This window comes from Temnothorax longispinosus, chromosome 1 (assembly GCF_030848805.1).
Source record: "Temnothorax longispinosus isolate EJ_2023e chromosome 1, Tlon_JGU_v1, whole genome shotgun sequence".
NCBI classification, from domain to species: domain Eukaryota; kingdom Metazoa; phylum Arthropoda; class Insecta; order Hymenoptera; family Formicidae; genus Temnothorax; species Temnothorax longispinosus.
Window position 1 is genome coordinate 15345557 of NC_092358.1, and position 7723 is coordinate 15353279.

Consider the following 7723-nt stretch of genomic DNA (forward strand, 5'->3'; position numbering starts at 1 on the left):
GGAGGAGGAGGAAATTTAATGGAGACTGAGAGGCATCGCGAGGTCAGTTAAAGGATGGGGGAAGCATACCAATGTCAGATTCAGGAGAGTCTTTTTGGTGGATAGATGGTTTAGTTGGAGACAGATTGAGAAAAAAGAACATGCCTTGCTGTTGGAGCAAACGGAGGAGAAATTTCGGAGTAAGGGAGGAAGAGCAGAAGAAGGAAACGCCCGAAAAGTCGCGGCAGAGACAGCGGGATCTGAGAAGCCCGAGTTCTGACAAGGTTAGGGGCAAAATTAAGATAGGGTTCTGGAATGTAGCCGGGCTTAAGGAAAAAGGGGTGGACTTTTGGGAGTTTATAAGACAGCTGGACTTTGTTGGTATGGTGGAGACTTGGATAAGGGAGGATGAGGGGGAAGTTTGGATAAGAAATCTACCTTCTAAGTTCGACTGGCACGTGCAATATGCAGTGAGAGAGCAGAGCAGAGGTAGGGGAAGTGGGGGAATAATTATTGGAAACAGAAAAGGTGTAATGATGACGGAGGAGGTCGACGACGGTAGGAGAGGCTTGGTGAAATAGAAGGGACGAGGAGGTGGTTACAAGTGGACAATTAGTACGGTTTACGCTAAGGATGGTCCCAAGAAATTTAAGGAAGACATAGCTAGCCCGGAGCAGCAGCGTCCGGAAGAGCTGATGATAATTAGAGGGGACTTTAACGTCTGGACTGGAGAAGAAGAGGGGGTGTTCAGGGATGGAGTAGTAGAAGGAAAAAGGTCTAAGGACAAAAAGGTCAGCAAGGAGGGAGCGTGTTTGTTAGAATGGGTAGAGGAAGGGGGATGGTGTCTGGCCAATGGTACAAAGCAGGGGGATGAAGAGGAAGAATTCACGTACGTAGGGGCGAGAGGGGCGTCGGTTATAGATTATTTGTTAGTTAACACAGAAGGGTAGGACTTGCTAGACGAATTTGAGGTCAAGAGTAGGATAGAATCAGACCATATGCCTTTGGTGAGTATATGGACGTCGAAAGAAGGCCTGAAGGGGGAGGGGAGAAAGGAGGAAAGAAGACAGGCAGAGAGAATAATACAGTGCTGGGACGAGAAGAGCACAAGAATTTTCGCTGAAAGAACGGAGGAGATTAGTCTGTCTGAAGGGGGTTTGCTGGAGAAATGAGAGGAACTAAGAGGTAAGGTGAGTAAGGCGGTAGTAGAGAAGAAAGTCAGATGGAGAAAAAGGAAGCTAGGTTACAAGAAATGGTGGGACAAAGAGTGCACCAGAAAGAAAAGAAAGGCAGAAAGAAAGCTAAAGAGATGGAGGATAGGGGGAAGCAAGGAAGCGGCGTTGCAGGTGAAAAGGGAGTTAGCGGAGCTCTGTGAGAAGAAGAGAGAAGAGTAGAGTAAAAGGGAAATGGAGGAGTTGAATGGAATTAGGACGGAGACAGAAATTTGGAAATATATCAACAAGGAAAGGAAGGTCAGGGACAAGGTGAGTAAAGAGATTTCCATGGAGGGTTGGAGGCAGCATTTTATGGGTGTGTTAGAGGGGACAGATGAAAGGATTTTAGGGGGGGAAAGGAGAGAGGGTGACGACGAGGAGGACCTCACGGACGAAGAAATCGAAAAACAGATAAGGAGATTGAGAAAGGGGAAAGCGGCGGGGCAGGATGGTATAACGAGTGAGGCTTAGAAGTTCTGCAAGGGACATGTGAGAGAAAGGCTGAAGGAGGTGATCAAGGGGGTGTGAAGAGGTGAAGGTTGGCCGGATTCGTGGAAGGAGGGAGTAATCTCCCCGCTGTATAAAAAGGGGGATAAACAATCCCCCGCTAATTACAGGAGAATTACTCTACTAAGTACGGCCTATAAGATCTATGCGGTGGTGCTGGCAGAGAGATTGATGAAGGATGTGGTGGAGAAGCAGATTCTTCTGGAGACCCAAGCTGGCTTCCGGAAGTGAAGAGGTGTAATGGATCACATCTTCATCTTGAACCACCTGGTCGACAGGGAGCTGAATGGGTAAACATCCCGTTTAGAGGACCCACCTCCGATGGCCTTGACCTTCACATATGTTGTCAAGGTCACCCTCCTGAGTGACCTTCAGAAGGTTTTAATCGGGGGTCGCTTTTAATTAAAAAGTTATAAACAAAAAAAGTTTTGAAAATATAGCAGTTATTTTAAGTATTGAGAGGCATAAACGACTAATATTACGTTTTTCTTTAAAGCAGAGAATACTTTATTTCGCGAGAAAGTCGCTGCTTTACCAAAACACAACATTTAAAGCAGTAAATTGTTGATAAATTGAAGTCTTTTTGTTAAAGCAGAGAATACTTACATGGGTTAGATGACGCGCTTTAAACAGTTGAATACTTTTAAAGCGCGTCATCTAACCCATGTGGCATCTCGCATATTAACTTTCCACGCATGAAAAGTTCAGGCATACACTTTCCACGCGAACCGAGGTTCACCCACACCCCCCCTGCTTTCGGGGGAGGTGCGGTAGCCCCAAAATAGTTCACGCATACACTTTTCACGCGAACCGAGGTTCACCCACACCCCTCCCCTGCTTTCGGGGGAGGTGCGGTAGCCCCGAAATGGTTTACGCATGGGTTAGTTGACGCGCTTTAAACAATTAAATACTGTTAAAGCGCGTCATCTAACCTATGTAAATTAGTGACGCGCTTTAAACAGTTAAATACTTGTAAAGCGCGTCATTTAACCTACGTATTTTCCAAACTTTTTTTGTTAATAACTTTTTAACGAATAACAAGCGACGGCTAAAACCACGGTCTTACATACAGGTCTGGACACTCCTATGGTGGGGGTAGGTCGCAGATAGAGGCCTAGATAATCAGAGAAGCGACAACTCTACCCCCACCTAGAGTCCTATACCCCCACCATGGTTCCCATCAGGCCCGCAGCTGATTGCTTGTGAAGAAAGTAACCTCTGAAGCGTCGTTTACAATACGCGGAGTAAGAATAAGAAGTAAGAGTAGGCGTAAGAAGTGAGAAGCAGTAAGTGTAAAATAAAGCTAAAATAAAAGCGTAAGCAAAATAAATTATTTTTATTTCTTAGTCCAACTTCAGCTCTTACGCTTACAAGCGTACTGAAGTAAGAGTAAGAAATAAAAATGATTTATTTCACTGACGCCTACTCTAGTACTTTTACTTATATCTTATTGAAATGATAAAGAAAGTAATGTTATTATCATAATGTGACATTTGTTTTGTTCATTGTCTAGGAACCAGTTCATTAAATAAAAATGGAAAAACAATGTAACGAGACTGATACTTCTGTTCAAATATCAAATGAATATTCTGCAAAGGTCAGTATTAATAGCCGCTTTTGGAAAACAAAACGATCAGTGAGCGGTCAGTGATTATTGGCCTGTACTATTAGATCTTTAAATTTAGACCAATTAATTGACCAGTTACTCAGTTGTTGTGCAATCGTTGTTTCCTGAACGTACCCAATGTCATGTGCTTACAATTGTATAAAATGTCAATCAAAATTTTTATTTGTGTTATAACGTATGTTATAGATTCGTGCTATTGAAGAGAGACATTCAATCCCTTTTCTACTGGTTTCCAAAACAGAATGTTATACAATTGAGGAACTGAAATTGCAGTGTAGCAAAAGCATCACAAGTTATTCAAGACTTGAGAATTGAACGTGACTTAGGCCTGCAGCAGTTATGTAAGATGTTCAGTGAGATTGCCAAAATGGAGAAGGCATTGCGCAAGTTACAGTCTACTGCTACTAAATGTTGTTCCAAGAAGTGTAAAACAAGGAAATTGACCTAAACACTTGTGTTCATTGTGTCACATTATTTGTAATATTTTTCTGATTACGAGTTTTATAATCATGTTTACAAAATAGGCAATAATAATTACATACAAATCATGCGAATAAGACAAGAATCCAAAAATTCGATGACGTCTACATTTTGCAAAAAAATGCCAGTATCTTTGTTAATCATGTGAATGTTATGCCACATATGCAAAAACAGGCATTGTGCAAATTAATAACTCAGTTAAGCATTTTGTAAGATCCTTTATTGGGATAAATTCATATTTTGTACGACTAAAGCAACAGAGTTATTTTTGACACAAAACTGTTATATTTTTTATATCTCATACTGTCTTTAAAATAAATGGCAATTATACATAATGTGTATCCTTTTTTATTCGAGTCTTGTCATAACATAAATACATAACATATATATTCGTACAAAATTATAGTAATACTAAACTTTGAACTTATAAAAAAAATTACGATATAAATACAGTTACATATGACTAGTAAATGTAAAAAAAAGAGAGTATTTATCTCATCATGAGAAGTAGAGAGCCTACACTAACTTATAATTATATCAGTGAAGCGCCTTATGAACATATTGCATTGAATAACTTCAACATTTAAATAAATTTTATGAAAACTATGAAGTGAAATTAACAAAAAATGTTAATACCTAAATCTAAAGATCTTATACAAAACAATTGCACATATTAACATATTTGCAACATAAAACATTTTTTAGAAATCAATGCTGTTACTGTTTAATAAAAAAAATTTCTTTAATGTTGCAAAAAAAATACTTTCTTAACTTAAACTATGTTAATTAGAAATTGACTATGTTCTTGTAAATCATTAAACTATAGCATGCATAGCCATAGTCTTGCTATTGTATATGATTTTTTTTCTTGGGAATACTGCTCCTTTTGTTTTAAACAATACATTCTTAATCTCATTGTAAAAAATTTAGTCAGGATTTTGTGACCGATGTTATAGCAAGATGGAATATATGTTCCATCCCACACGTATTGCAGTTTCTCAACCATAAAGTTTATGATGTTTATATAAGTTTATATAAGTTACTGTTTTTAGAGTGTCTCTAAGTTGTCGAAACGTTATTTCTGCTTTCATAATAGCTTTGAAACAATCGTCAGACACTTTATATAATTTATTATCCTTATAATCATGTAAATCAATAACAAATCCATATGGATGATTATTAGGACCTTGCCATAATACAGCATTAAAACATACATCACAAGTATTGCACACTTTCTTAATGCTACGTATCACAGCTTCAGCAATATCATATATGATTGGCCATTCCCACTTATCTAACAAGTTTAAATGAACATCTGTCAGTTCTGGTACATGAATAGCTGAAGCTTCCATGAATGTTTCAACCTCCTTTTTTTGGCATTTTTCAGTTGCCAATTGTTTGACACATCAAGAAATTTATATTAATACTTTCGAGCTCATCCACTGAAATGTCAGTGTCATAACTAGTTACTTTGGAGCAAGAGGAAATTTGTGTCATAATAATGAGTTTCTTCACTACCTATAATAGGGATATTTGTTACATCTTTTAAGCATTGTACAGTTTGTCGAAATCTTCGTATAGTTTTCGTATTACAATGATTTTCACTATTTTCAATTCCCTCTACTTGCAATGAGGGAATAGCAGATGTTTTCAGCCTTCGAAGAATTCTATTTCCTCTTGTGTTCTCTACATAATCTTCAGGAACAAAGTGCAACTGCAACGAAATAGACAATACATGATAAACATACACACATCTGAAGGCATGTTTCAATATTTTATGAATCCTATAACATACCTCACAAACTCTGCTATTACATTTCAGACTCCACCCGGAACGGTTACGAGTAATCCAAGCTACCCACGCATTTCGATGTTCCACATTCTTCTTAGGAAATTTATGCATACATAGTCCATCTTTTTCTGTTGTTGTACAACCAAATACCTCACACACTTTTACCATCTTTATTCACAAACACTTGATTTCTATAAAGACGACGAATGTAATAAGTTTATAAAAATATTTAAAAATATGATCACATTCTCTCTCAATTAGTTACAAGTAAACAGAAATATATTACTGATTATTGTATGATATAACCCTCATCCACACAAAATGCATATATTTACGATGTCCCAAAAACTTCACGAATGTCTACAATTTTTTTCTTAATAACATTAAAAATATATTAATCTTTTTCACTCACCTAACCTGATGTAACACGTTACTTTGCACACGTGCACACGGAATCAGCTGCGGGCCCGATAGCGGCGATAGCCTCGGTTTTGATTGGTGCCGCGGTCAGCCAATCAGCAAGCGTGCCCTCAATGTCGCTTCTCTGATTATCTAGGCCTCTAGTCGCAGATAGTCGCCAAAAATTGTTTGTCTCTTGGCCGCGAGAGTCGCTGCGGTAGGGTGGTAAACAGAGATATAAATATAGTCGCTCTCTGTCTGTCTTATATAATTGTACATAACCACACAACGTAGCGTAGCTTGCTATCGAAGATATAGAAAGAGTGAAAAAGTGACCGAATCTCATCGAAACGTGAACGTGTTCAGACGTGTTTCGTCCAGAAACATTTTTGAGAACGTATCCTACAGTATATTAAAGTACGTGGTATGTGAAAATGCCTAAGTCGTGCGTCGTGCCGAATTGTAAGTTTGTGTACTGTGAGACTTCGAAACGCTCAGTGTTTCGCGTACAAAAAGACGCCAATCGGTACAAACAATGAGTAACAGCTATTCCGGGCATTGTTACACTAAAGCCGACACACGTAGTTTGCGACAAACATTTTAAAGAGGAAGATATAATCCGTAAATGGATCAAACGAGACTCGAATGGTCGGATTATCGCTCAGGTAAGTTTATATTGAACAAATTGTACATGTGCAAACAGGATGCGATCTCATATTACATAAGTTATATTGAAGGAACCATACAAGTACCCTCAGCTCAGTAAGTTTGCTGTTCCATCAAAGTTTGATGACCTTTCGACAGCAAAGGATTGCGCTGTCCCATCGACTGAATATTTCGGTCATTTAGCTCCAAACAAAGTTACGATTGATGATGTCGTTAACTTTGTTAGAAAGTCGTCAGTTGAGGAGTCCGTCCAAATCGCACACGATTCGATAAATCCATCAATGGAATCTGCCACGTCTTCAAGTGATACAAGGCAATGGAGCATTTCTGGCGAGTCCGCTGGCTTCATGAACGATTCGGTTCAGCTTATTGGCTCTTCGATCAAGGAGTTTTCTGCTGAAACAAGTATTTATTTTACAACTTAAAAAATATAATAGAATATATAGTAATTACAACATTAAATTATTTTAATATTACAGCTACTAGCTGCAGTTTTGTGTTACCAATTGTGGATGGCGCCGAATTGGTTTCACCGATGAAATTACAGATACTGATCTTCTGGTGACAGGCCCGGTAGCACTTGAGGAACCAATCGACATATATACATCCGTTACCACAAGGAAATGTAAGTTACTGAGATGAGTCTTTAATGACTTATAAGTGTAAATCATTTAACACTTATGCTTATAAATCGAGACAAAAATTTCTTGAAAAAAGATAAATTATAAAACCCATGGATAAAGCTGCAAAATCTGAAAAAAAATTGTAATTAATACTGAGATACTTACCTTCACTAGTAATATACATTCATTTGATCAGCTAGAAAATCTGAAAAATAAATATAAATTTATACGGATTTTTTATTAATAGTACTTGCTTCATTGTTATAGATGTAGAAAACGAAAGCGGTCGTACCTATCAAGAGATTTGTAGCAAATTACCTGAATATTGGAGCGTTAGCAAGGCACCTGCTACAAACAGAAAAATTATTATATTTACCTACATGATACCGCCAGTTAAGAATGGAAAGCGTTTGCCGGTATCACAAAAATGCGTCAT

At 38.2% G+C, this 7723-nt stretch overlaps 1 long non-coding RNA gene across 3 annotated transcripts; it reads right to left on the minus strand.

Moving 5' to 3' along the window:
• Positions 1–4360: 4360 nt before the first annotated feature.
• LOC139811357 (uncharacterized) lies at positions 4361–7307 on the minus strand. 3 transcript variants are annotated; one of them, XR_011731616.1, is made up of 5 exons: positions 7168–7287; positions 6751–7057; positions 6012–6210; positions 5603–5790; positions 4361–5521 (listed from the first exon to the last, which is right to left on the minus strand). It is a non-coding gene; the product is annotated as an uncharacterized lncRNA (long non-coding RNA). The 3 variants fall into 3 exon arrangements; XR_011731615.1 differs by having other exon boundaries at positions 6012–7060; positions 7168–7307; XR_011731614.1 differs by having other exon boundaries at positions 6012–7057.
• Positions 7308–7723: the final 416 nt, after the last annotated feature.